Source organism: Delphinus delphis, chromosome 3, assembly GCF_949987515.2.
Source record: "Delphinus delphis chromosome 3, mDelDel1.2, whole genome shotgun sequence".
NCBI classification, from domain to species: Eukaryota; Metazoa; Chordata; class Mammalia; order Artiodactyla; family Delphinidae; genus Delphinus; species Delphinus delphis.
In genome coordinates this window covers 2,991,176-2,997,175 of record NC_082685.1, presented here as the reverse complement: position 1 = coordinate 2,997,175, position 6,000 = coordinate 2,991,176, and positions in this window count along the sequence as shown.

The window sequence follows — 6,000 nt, the reverse complement described above, 5'->3', positions numbered from 1 at the left end:
ACCTCAGGGCAGTCGCTTCCCAGCTCTGAGCTTCTGTCTCCCTCTGTAAAATGAGGCTCTGATACCTGCCACCCAGGGCTCTAGGAAAGCAAGCACTTTCCTACCGTGTGCCAGTAGGTCTGTGTACCAGGTCAAGCGCCGGGCCGGAGGGAGGAGACGTGGCCGGGGGGGAGGGCTCGCCATGGGCCTGGGGGGCCGGAGGGAGGAGACATGGCCGGGGGGGAGGGCTCGCCATGGGCCTGGGGGAGCAGATTTTGTGAGACTATCACAACAGGGGGTGGCGGAAAACTCAGCAGATGATACCCGGTACCCAGCCTAGGCTGGGGGTCAGAGACGCTTTTCCAAGGAGAGGGTGCTTGAGATGAGTCCTGCAGGGAGAAGGGGGTAACCAATGCAGTGGTCAGGGTTCGAACCTACTTCCTGCCTGTGGAACTGTGGGACACTCCCCTGCAGCCTCAGTTTCCACATCTGTAAAGTGGGGACCCAAACAGTACCTGTTTTCTAGGGCTGCAGAGACCCCACTCAATGATGGAGGGGGACATCACTGTCCTCAGCGTCCACAGGGGGACACCAGGGCGCTCAGTGGCTCTGCCCAGCTTGCATTCATTGCTCCGGAAGGAAGCCTGGCTGAAGGGCAGGATGAGGTCTCGGACACTGCCTGCTTCAGGACCTTTGAACAGCTGTCCCTTCTGCCTGCAGTGCCTTCCCCCAGCCATCAGCCTGGCTCACCCCTTCCTGACTCATGGCTCCACCCTTTGCCTCCTCCTGTCCCCTCTCTGCCTCCTCGGCACTCTCTCCAGTTAAGACACTGTGTAATTTACTGATTTATCCTGTTTATCGTGGGCCCTGCCTTCTTCTCGGCCGCAGCTCCAGCAGACACGGAGTCGGCGTCCAGTAAGGACTGGCTGAATGAACCAATAGTCCAGTGACGTTGAGGGCTGTAGGTTTTGGCCCCGGAGGTGGAGGTTCTGGGGGTCTGAGTAGGGAAGCATCTACGGCTGCCTGAAACCACTGTCTTCTCTCTGTCCATGGTCAGCATCAACCTGCTCTCTGTGCCAAGAGGGAGCCCAGGAGCACACAGTAGGTCCTCAGCAACCGGCTAGAATGTACACATCATCATTGCGGTTCTGTTGCATTTAGCAAGGGGAGGGAGGTGGGCTCAGCTTCTGGGTGGCCTCTCCCGGCCCAGCATCCCCAGTGGGATGCTGCCGTGGGGGCTGAGGGGGACATGGGAAGGGGATGCGTCCAGGGATCCCAGCCTCCCAGGTGGTGGGGCAGCGGTACCTGGTTGCCAAGGTTACGACCACCTGTGATGGGGATGTTGCCGTGAGACAGACCCCCTGGGAGGAGAGGGTGGCTCCAGATGGGGGAGCTGTGGCAGGGGCAGGGGGCCTGGAGGTGGCTGCCAGCCCAGGGGGCTTCCGTAGCCCCCGTGTGTCCCTCTGGGTGGGAGTGTCGCAGGGCCATGGCTCTCCCCGTTCTGCGTCCTCATGCCTGGGAAAGCCAGCAGGAACCCTTAGGTGGCAGTAACTATTTCTAAAATTAAAAGCTCTTCTCTCCTTCGTTCTCCGGCGAGATGTGCAGGACTGGCGGTCGGGGCCAGGGGAGGGAGGGGTCACATGGCCTGGGAGCCTCAGGTGTGGCTTCAGACAAGTGGCTTTCCCTCTGTAACGGGATCAGAGTCCTGGATTTCTGGCAGGCCAGAGAGCAGAGGGATTGAGGCCTTGGGCTCCAGGCCCCTGGGGCTGTGCCGGGTCCCCTCAGGATGACCTTGACTAATGACCTAAGCTCTCTGAGCCCCAGGAACCTCATGTGTAATGTGGGAATCATAGCAAGCAGTCCCTCGAGGCTGTTGGGAGGATGACACAGGACTGTATGATTCACAAGTCTGTCTGCCCCATCCACGGTAAACAGCCTTGAGTGGTTGGTTAGCTGGTGTTATTTACTGAGTCAGCATTTTCCCGGGCTGTGCATGGGGATGCTGGTCCCCAAATGCGGCTCCCGCCACAAAAAGGGGCCCAAAGCCAGACTGTAAGGCAAACATCACAGGACAAGCTCTGAGGGTCCCAGAGGGTGGGAGAGGCCTGCCGGCAAAGGGCCCGGTGTGGGCAAAGCCCACATGCCCAGACGTGGCGTTGGGGCCTCTGCAGCCATTCTATGTGGTCAAGTGGGGGGCCTCGAACTGACACTAGCCTCTTGTGCAAGGCAGGCCCTAGTCGGCAAGTCCCAGAGTCCCAAATAAGTGTAGGTCCCTGGTACGACTGGAGAAACAGTGCCCTCGGGGCCTCCCTACGTGCACCCCATGGAGCTCACCAAAACCCCGCTCTCTTTTGGTTGAAATGACAAATTGACCAATCTGGCCTCAGCCCGGGGACCCCACAGTGCTCCAGCCTTGGGGCAGGTACCATTTTGATCCAGCTGAGGGGTGCTGGGGCCTGAATCACAGCAGGTACTTTCAGCAGGTAATTGTCATTCAGCAAGTAAACCTTGCAGCAGCTTCCGATTTTGCAAATAGGGCCCATCTTAGTTTTTCTTTCCCAACACTCACCGTTGATTTGGTTTTCCTGTCCTATCTCACTGTTCAGGCTCTCAAGTACAATGTCCAAGGTGACCGTGGGCGTCCTTGTCTTGCCAGCCTTGCCAGGTCTTATGGGGAAAGCGTTCGTTTTTTCACCGTTTACGGTGATGTTAGCTGTCAGTTTTTTCACAGATGGCCTTTATCAGGTTGAGGAAATTCCCTTCTATTTCTAGTTGCCACGATTTTAACCTGAATGGGTGTTGAACTTTGTCAGATGCCTCTTCTGCAGCTATGACATGGTCATGGGTTTTTTCCTCCTTTATTCTGTCGATGTGGTGAATCACATAGATGGATTTTCCAGTGTTAAACCCACCTTGCGTTCCTGGCCATGACCACCTGGTGGTCACGATGTGCAATCCTTTGGATCCAATCTGGTGATGTTTGGTGAGGGGTCCTTGCATCTGTATTCGTGAGGGATGTTGGTCTGTGGTTTTCTTTTTCTGCAATGTTTTTGACAGGTTTTGCTTACACTGCCCTCATATAACAGGTGGGGAATATTCCTTCCTCCTCTGGTGTCCGAGGTTGGATTGGTGTTATTTGTCCCTTCAAAGCTTCGGGATAAGTTCTGAAGTAGAGTTGTCAGTACTTGCTGACGGATGGGATGCATGGGGCGGGCGGGGGGGGGGGGGGCGGTGTCAAGGGTGACCCCAAGGTTTGGGGCCTGGGCAAGCGGGGGACTTGTGGAGATGGATCCTGGGATGAGGAAGGCTGGGGAGGTGGCAGGCGGAAGGGGGAGCATCAGCTTGGGGCACATTAATTTGGGGTTCCTCTAAGACACGCAGTGGGTGTGGATCTGGTGCTTTGGGGGAGACGGGCGGGGGCGGGGGCGGCGCAGAGGTGGGGAAAGAGAACTCAGGAATTAGCGACAGGGTGGGGCCCAAAGGCATATCCGCCTGGATCCCAGGCTCCTGGTCAGCCCCCTCAGCCAGGAATGTTGTTTTCCCTCTGGGCTCTTCATTCCTGGGTGAGTCCTGACCCCTGCAGGCTCCAGTCAGCATGGCTTGGGGACGGGACGGGGTGGGTCAAGGAGCTGACCTGGGCCCTGAACACAGGCAGAGAGCATGAAAAGACATGCGCTTTTCAGCGGAGGACATATATTGCACATCAGAGCCAGGAAGCTCTCGGTCTGATGGAGCGGATGGGGCGGGGTGGGAGGCACTATTCCTGCGGACAGTGAGGGCTTCGGGCTTGGAGCTGGGGAGGAAGCGAGAAGCAGAAGGGCCAGACCCCCGGGGCGTCACAATCCAACAGCCCCAGGGATCCAAGACCCCTCCCCCCCCACCCCATTTGCAAAGTCAACAAAAGCTTCTTCCTTTTACATCCACATCCACGTCTGAGTCCAGGCGGAACTGGATTCCTCTCCTGCCTCACTGGCCAGCCATGGGGGGCTGCAGGGCTCTGCGGCATCACTGGTGCTCCAGGGTGGAGATGAGGGCTCCCCAGGTCTGTGGGTGGCAGGACCAGACCTGGCCGTGAGAACGGGGGAAGCTGTTTCCTCCCAGCTCCTGGGGCCAGGTGGGCAGGCGGTTCCTTCCCCTGTTTGCTTCCCACCCACCTAGCTTTGGGCCTGTTTCTCACCCACGAGACAGCTTTCAGAGCACAGGAGGGATGTGGGGGGCAGCTCGCCCCCTGAGTTAGGATCCCGGCTGTGTGACCCAGTACACGTTGCTCAGTCTCTCTGGGCCTTAGCATCCTCATCTGTGGATGGGGATAAGGAAAGGGTTTGGGGTGGGGGGCTGAGTGAACCAGAAGGTGTACGTCAGCCCAGCCTGTTGCTGAAGCTGTTCTGGGGACAAGGCAGCTGTGGGGAGGTGCAGGGCTGACCGTCAGCAATGTCAAGATCCCGTCCACCTTCAGAAGACTCTGGAATCTGCCGTGGGGTGGGATCCTGGTCTGGGCTCAAGGTGGGGCCTGCCGGGGCCTCTGGCAACGTCTCCCGGAGCAGGGCCTTGGCAGACAGCACCTGGAAGCTGTGGGCTGTGGTGACCATGGGCACGTGGAGCAGGACCGGCCCTCCCCGCCGTCCGATGGCCGCAGCCCCCGCCCCGGTGTTCCAAGGCCCGCGCTGACCGTGGGCAGGGAGCTGAAAGGGTGGGAACTGGGCAGGGGTCAGCGGGGAGCCTCCGGACGGCATGGTGGGCTGGCTGGCGGGCTGGCCGGCCGGGGATGCCAGGGATTTATACGGGGGCCAGGGGGCAGAGGGGGCGGGATCAGTGTCACCGGCTCTTTTCTCCCTCTTCCTTCTCTAGTCTCCGCCTCTGTGTCTGCCTTTCCTAGTCTCCCTCAGTCTTGCCCTGCGTCTCCCTATCTGCCTCTGGCCTTCTCTTTCTCAGGCTCCTTGTAAAATATTAAAATTTCAATATAACACTCTGTAAAATATTAAATTTCTCTTCATGAAATATTAAAATGTTAAGGATAGGCTAACATCCCCCTTTCATCACCATCTTCAATCCTGGGTCAGCAGGATCTTTCTAGATCCTTCTCAATATATTTAAAATCATAGAAACATAAGATCTTCTTAATAAGCATCATCTTAAAGAAATGGTGTTACACCACGCACATGCTACACTTGTATGTCAGCAAGTCTCAGTGACCTGTCACTGCGTAACAAACATCCCCCAACGTAGGGGCATAAAAATTTATTATTCCTCATGATTCTGTGGGTTGGCAGCAAAGTTCTTCTGCTGGGCTCAGTGTCACCTGGGCTAACTCAGGAGGCCTCAGACACACGGCCACCCGTGGGCAGTGTTCCAAGAGGACAAAGGTAGGAGCCGCAGGGCTTCTTGGCAAACTAAGCTCTGAATGCCACGTCACTCCTGCCGTATTCTTACCATTAAACCAAGTCCCCAGATTCCAAAGGGTGGAGAAACAGACTCCCCCTCCTGCGAGGGAAGCTGCAGGGAATTAGTGGCTGCACAAAGAGATGTATCTACCTCTCTGCAAAAAGTTGCTTTGTATTGATATTTGGCCAGAGGAACCTGAGTTTCTCCAGCAGATCCCCCAGTGATGGGCAGCTAGGTTATTTACGGTCTTTTACAAACGAGGTCATAGTGACTCTGTAGGGTGGATACGGTTCAGTGGAACAAGCTCATCTTACCCCCCTTTCTGGGGAGTTCTGCCTGAGCCCCCAGGAGGTCAGGGTCTCCCTCTCTTGGGCCCCCGGAGCATCTTGCTCTCAGCCTCAGACTTGAACACAAAGATCTGTGCTCTTAACCAACTCCCCGTCCAACAGCAGCCCAGTGCCCGGCTGGGGATACTGGATGACTTTTTCTGAGCTTAAGAGAGAAGGAATGGGACCTCAGAGAGGCTGGGACACTCACCCTCAGCCACACAGCAAGTGGTAGAAGGAGATTGGGGCCCCTGACTTTGTGGTCACAGAGAACTTTTGCGCTCATCGGCTGGGAGGTGAGGGGTGGGTGGAG